General features: G+C 43.7%; 1 protein-coding gene across 1 annotated transcript in view; it reads right to left on the bottom strand.

Annotated features, from left to right (window-relative positions):
- CAPSL (calcyphosine like) overlaps nucleotides 1-6,035 on the bottom strand; it is a 23,450-nt gene that overhangs the window by 1,102 nt on the left and 16,313 nt on the right. The window lies entirely within an intron of this gene.

The following is a 6,035-nucleotide window of genomic DNA, read 5'->3' as shown; positions in this document are numbered from 1 at the left end:
AAAGGAAGGGAGTCTAGACCACACACCTCGGCAGGGACAGAACAAGAGAATGGGACACATCCCAGGTTCTTGGGCATTGAAGAGTACGTGATGTGATGCCTGGCATCCAACTGCAGGGCACAGGGACTAGCCCTGTGGGAGTTGCTAGAAGGAAAATTCCCCCAACTTCTCAATTAGCCAGGATAAGTGTGAGTGCTTCATGGTGGTCCCCACGCCTCCTACAATGGGCAATGGAGTTAAGAGCAAAGACCCAAAGAGCAGGAGTCAGCCCTAGGCTACATTCCTCTCTCTCCTTCACCTTAACCTCCCCTGTTGCTTAACACCAACCCATAGAGTAATACTGTTCCCCACAGGCCTGGAAGGGCCAACTCTTCAAACTCTCGGTCTTGGCTGTCATCACAAGGGTTTTGTGGGTAATTACAGTTTGTTCTTTTAAGAGCATGAGAGAGTACAATTTGAACAGGGCTTTATCATTTTCAGTGACTGAAAGGTCACACAAAGAACATTTTTAAATGGTCCAAAAGCACCATCTGGGAGGCAAACTTTCCAAGAAGTGTGACATGTAACATGTTAGCTGATAAGAAGAAATAGATTTGGAAACTTTAAGGGTGTTTCATACAAACCTACATGAACTTTCTTATTGCATGAGTAGCTAATGTTTCGATATGTAAATTGAGGAAATTCTCTTAAATCAGAACCGTGTCAATGGTGAGGCACAGTTGAAACGGAAAACATGACAAGGTTGGAGTATCAACTAAACCAGTGGTTCTCAACCTTCCTAATGCTGCAGCCCTTTAATACAGTTCCTCATGTTGTGGTGACCCCCAATTTCATTGTTACAAATTGAACATCATTAAAGCATAGTGATTAATCACAAAAACAATATGTAATTATATATGTGTTTTCCGATGGTCTTAGGCGACCCCTGTGAAAGGGTCATTCAACACCCAAAGGGGTCGCGACCCACAGGTTGAGAACCACTGAACTAAACTTAGTGGCTTAAAACTTCTCCATCTCTGGTTCCTAGAAATGATGTCCTAAATATTGCCATTAGAGATGAGTTCTTGTTTTCAATGCATGGGTAGCTTACCACTGGGAGGTATGTATAGCTGTTTAAAGAAAACATTTTTAAATTTATATGACAGATATCTTGGAAATTCTGCTTTATCATGGTTTTTTCAGCATAATTGCTATTCAATTTCTATTTTCAAATACTACCAAGAGCAAGCCAGAGTGACTCAGCTGGTTGAAAGTCATCCTGTGCACTGAAAGGTTGCCAGTTCAATTCCCAATCAGGGCACATACCTGGGTTGCGGGTTGATTCCTGGTTGGGGTGCATACAGAAGGCAATAGATGTTTCTCTCCCACATAGATCTCTCTCTCTTTCTAAGCAGGTACTTGGATGAAGGTTAAAAAAATACTATCAAGATAAGATTTACATGTAGGAACGCCTCCCTATCTAGAAAGTAACTAATGTTACAGTTACGCAAATAAAGCACTGTTGACTAAGAAGTGGCCTGGAACTGTTTTAAAGGGCATGTGGGAAATTTTTATGAACAGCATACTAATTACATGTATATGCAACTAAATATCTCCATGTATCTGTAGAGCACATATGAATGTAATTAGGTATAGCCCATATAATTCTTTTCAAATTACTGAAAATGCCCCCCCCCCTTTTTTTAGTATAGATGAAACAAAAGTAAATTTTCACTCTGACTTTATCTAAATGAGCTCAATTAGTGGAGCCTGAATTAATGGTAATTTACTATGCTCACTTTGCAGCTTCAAAGACAAGTAAATGGATGTTGAATGATATTGCTAGATGAGATTCTAGGCATGACTAAGTATGAAACTTGTGGGATGATGTTTGAATTTCCAGTTTCCTTGGAAATGAAAGGAATGACCTGGGTTTGCTAAGGTAATGCCCGACATTTGGTAATGGCCTACGTTCCTATAGCACTTTATCCCATCAACCTGGAAACAGGCCGAGGCTCCCTCTAACCCTGGGAGAAGCAGCCACTCGGCCACCTGGCATCTTCTCTCACTTGAGGCCCCCGTGCTGAAGTCTCTCTCAGAGCACAGATTAGCATCAGTTCTGCAGGTGGCCTGAGCATTTCTAGGAGACCAGCAACTCAGACCTTTCAAGTTCAAGATCAAGATGTTCCCAGAATCAACACCAGCCTCTGAGTGCCAAGCATTAAGGTCAGTAAAGAAAAAGTTACTCGAGTCCTGTAATGACAGGATCACCAACTAGATACTCAGATCTCGCTTCATTTCAGGGGCTTCAGCTCTGGGTCCTCATGAACTGACTACAGAGCTAGCGCAGGAGGAAACAGGAGATGAAGGGTAGTTCCATGGGCAGCACCATGTAACACTGGGTGGGACCCTTTGCACATTTGAGCTGCTTGCCCCTGGTCCAGTGCTGGAAGCAAGACCAGCAGCTCGAAGTCCCTGGTGCTCACAAGAACTTTGGTGAAACAGAAATGACTGTTAATACTCCATAGAAATAATAAGTAAATACATTCCATTTGTGATGCGTGGGGAGAAGAATCTAGAACAAAAGAAATAGTCGATTACATGTTGAGACGGCCTTTCCCCATGCAGTATACCTTTCTGGTGGTTGCAAGCTCCTTGGTGGAAGCCTCGCCCCTGGCCGGCTGGCTGCTCATGTTTGCAGGGTGTTCCCTCCCGAAGAACACCTTCCACTCTGCACTGGCTTTGGCAGAGCAGGTGTGAGAGCGAGACAAGCAGCCATGCTATTCTCAGAGAGGAAGAGCTGTTTCACCACAGCCTCTCACCGCACCCTGAGAGGGCAGAAAGGCCGCCGCTCACACAGGCTTCTCAAACCCCCATCAATCATCTGCTCAGGTTTCTCAACAGATTCCACCCGGCATCTGTTTCAGAACCCTTACTTTTAGGGGATTCGTTTCGTGGGGGCATTTTAATCACAATAAAAGAACTAGCTCTCTCCAGCAACATTGTGCAGTTTTCATATAAGCAACTTGGACAAGCAAAACTGTGCTTAGAGAGATTGGCTTTCAAAAGGATCAATTACACATAAATAACATTATTCGCAATCTATCAGATCCTTGGCGCCTGTGTTTTTCCTGGAGCCAGAAACATTTCTAAAATTTGAAATGCTGTTGCCTCTTTCAACAAGGCCTTAATTTAAAAGAACAGCCCGTAATTTCCAGGAAAGCAAGTTTGATGACTAATCTTGAAAACTGGAATTTGTGAGGTTTTTCATTCTAAGCCCAAAAGAGATAAGTGTAAATCCAGAAAGGTATACTACTCAGAGGGTGTTAGTAGAATTTCGTGAAGGGGGAGGAGAGAGGGCACCCACACACCGTCCAAGAACACATTGGTTACATTAATCTCTCCACCTGGTTAAACATCAGCAGAACGGACGTCATCCCTCGGCAGCCTGATGCGGGTTGAATCGTCACCCACTGTTCTTGCGGCTCAGTGAAGCATCCGCATTGGCCAAGAGACGTGAAGGGCCAACCGTCTGCCTCCAAGAATAGAGGGGGCTTTCCTTGCCTCATCTTGATAGATTTTCTACCTTCAGCAAATGTCCTACCTCGTTCCTCAACACTCTGCCATGTGAAGGGCCCCCACAGTCCTGGCTGCTGACGCTGAAGAGACTCAGAGGGGAGTTTCAGTACCCATGCTTTCCGCCTCTCTGATCACTTAACAACCATAGGCTGTGAGTTTGGTTTGAAAGCCAGTAGTTTTGTTTGCATTTATTCTAACTCAGTGATGGTGAACCTTTGAGCTCCGCGTGTCAGCATTTTGAAAAATCCTAACTTAACTCTACTGCCGTGTCACATATAGAAATTTTTTTATATTTGCAACCATAGTAAAACAAAGATTTATATATTTTTTAATATATTTTTATTGATTTCAGAGAGGAAGAGAAAGGAAGAGAGAGATAGAAACATCAATGATGAGAGGGAATCATTGATTGGCTGCCTCCTGCACACCCCCCACTGGGGACGGAGCTCACAACCCAGGCATGTGCCCTAACCGGAATTGAGCCCGGGACCCTTAAGTCCACAGGCCAATGCTCTATCCACTGAGCCAAACCAGCTGGGGCAAGATTTATATTTTTGATATTTATTTTATATATTTAAATGCCATTTAACAAGGAAAAATCAACCAAAAAAAAAATGAGTTCACGTGTCGTCTCCGACACGCGTGTCATAGGTTCGCCATCACTGTTCTAGCTCATTGCTCCACTACCAAGGATAGAACATGGCACATAGCAGAGGGTCAAGAAATACTTTCTGATGGGATGTATTTTCAACCTAAAACCATGATGTGTGCAAAGTCAATCTGCAGCCTACGTAGAGGCGCCCAGCCCAACATGACCCCCACACATGCCATCAAGTCACAAAGAACAACACACCATCCTCCAAAGTGCTACCAGGGTCTGGGAAGAAATCCTATCCAGACTTGAATGTCTGTGTTAAGATCAGCCCCTCAAACTGGCTGGAAGAATTCTGCCTCAGTCTACAACTCATCCCAGTGGGTCTTAGATTTCCCATTTGCGTTATGAATGGAATTCCAGCGGATGTGAACCAGAGGCTGAGTCAGGGTCCCCTTCATTCTTGCCTAGGTTTGCCTTTGGGGGAGTTAGAACCCAGATTCAGCATATTAGTGTCTTGTTCTGACCAAACCCGACTCTCAGAATTTTTTCATACATTGTTCCTGTTTCATAAAAAGCTGCTAATTTCTTCCTCTTTTCTTCTTTGTTTAATTCCTATTTGGGGTCCAGGCCCAAAAGGTAAGGTTTTCAAAAGGGTTGCTTAGGAAACTTTCTTGTGTTGTATCTTCTGACCCAAGTGCTTACGTTTTAAATTGATAATGGAGTGATGTTTAAATTGTGCAAGTTAAATAAACCAAAAATAGATCCAAAAGTATTAACAAATGATTTTTAATGGCCTTTCTCTGTTCCTCCCACTAGGCCAGAAATCACAGATGAGACTCAGAATAGGAGAGGCGTGATCCTTGCCCGTAATCTTACTACGGAGGGCGAGAGGCCGTTGGTGAATCTTGCTCGTGGGCTCAGACCAAATCTGCTAGAGGGGCGGTGACTGAATGTGACCAAATGCACTGTGAGGCCCGGGTTATCTAAGATCTGAGAGCTCTGCCCTGGGCCCCAATTAGACAGGAAGCACAGTACAACGGGGAGACGAAGCTGATAGCTGCAGCCCAGTCCTCGTTCAGAATCACATGCTAACTCTACGGCCCAGTTAAGCGGAGCCATGAGTCATACCCAGAATCAAAGACAGAAATCTATCTAGAGCAGTAGGCTTGAAATCCACCGTGTCCAGGAAACTGGGGACCTGGCTGTAGCCACAATCTGCATAGTGCAGGCTCCATAGAACACGGGTATCTCTTCTACACATTTCTTCGTCATTTCTTCCAGATTTCTATATCCTCCCTCATGACACTTCTGACTTGCCAGCCTCGATTGAAGCCTAGATAATCAATCCAATAGAAACCCAGACTTGTGTAATTAATTCCAGGGAATGAGGAATTGTAGAGAAGTTAAATTACAGTTAACTACTTAATATCTTTGTTTCTGCCCTAGAACATGCTGTTGGCATGGGAGAAACAGTGGGATGAACTTGAACTCAGCTATAATCCTAGTTTTGAGCTGATGTTTAATCACTTGGAGCCATGAAGCTGTACCCAAGGCCCTGGTCCCCAGTTCATACATTTAGAGCTTCCAGGCGGTTCTTATCCTCAACAAAATGTCCCTCTGGCAGCCTGTGATGAGGGTGAGAGTTTAGCTTCTCAACAACAAACAAAGTCATTGAAGGTGTCTCCCTTAATACCGGCTATAATTCACCGCTGACAACATCTACTTCCACCATTTTTAGGTCAATGTATATCCTGACCTCAACTTCCAAGTCTGAGAAATAAAAAGTAAACAAGTGAACTGATACAAAGCATGGAGGTTATGTTCAGACCCTCAATCCAGAGTCACTTAAAGATATAAGATCTTAAAAAAAAAAAAAAAGACA

This window comes from Myotis davidii, unplaced genomic scaffold (assembly GCF_000327345.1).
Source record: "Myotis davidii unplaced genomic scaffold, ASM32734v1 scaffold496, whole genome shotgun sequence".
Lineage (NCBI taxonomy): Eukaryota > Metazoa > Chordata > Mammalia > Chiroptera > Vespertilionidae > Myotis > Myotis davidii.
Note: the sequence above shows the minus strand (reverse complement) of the source record. Positions and strands in the feature narration are given on the sequence as shown.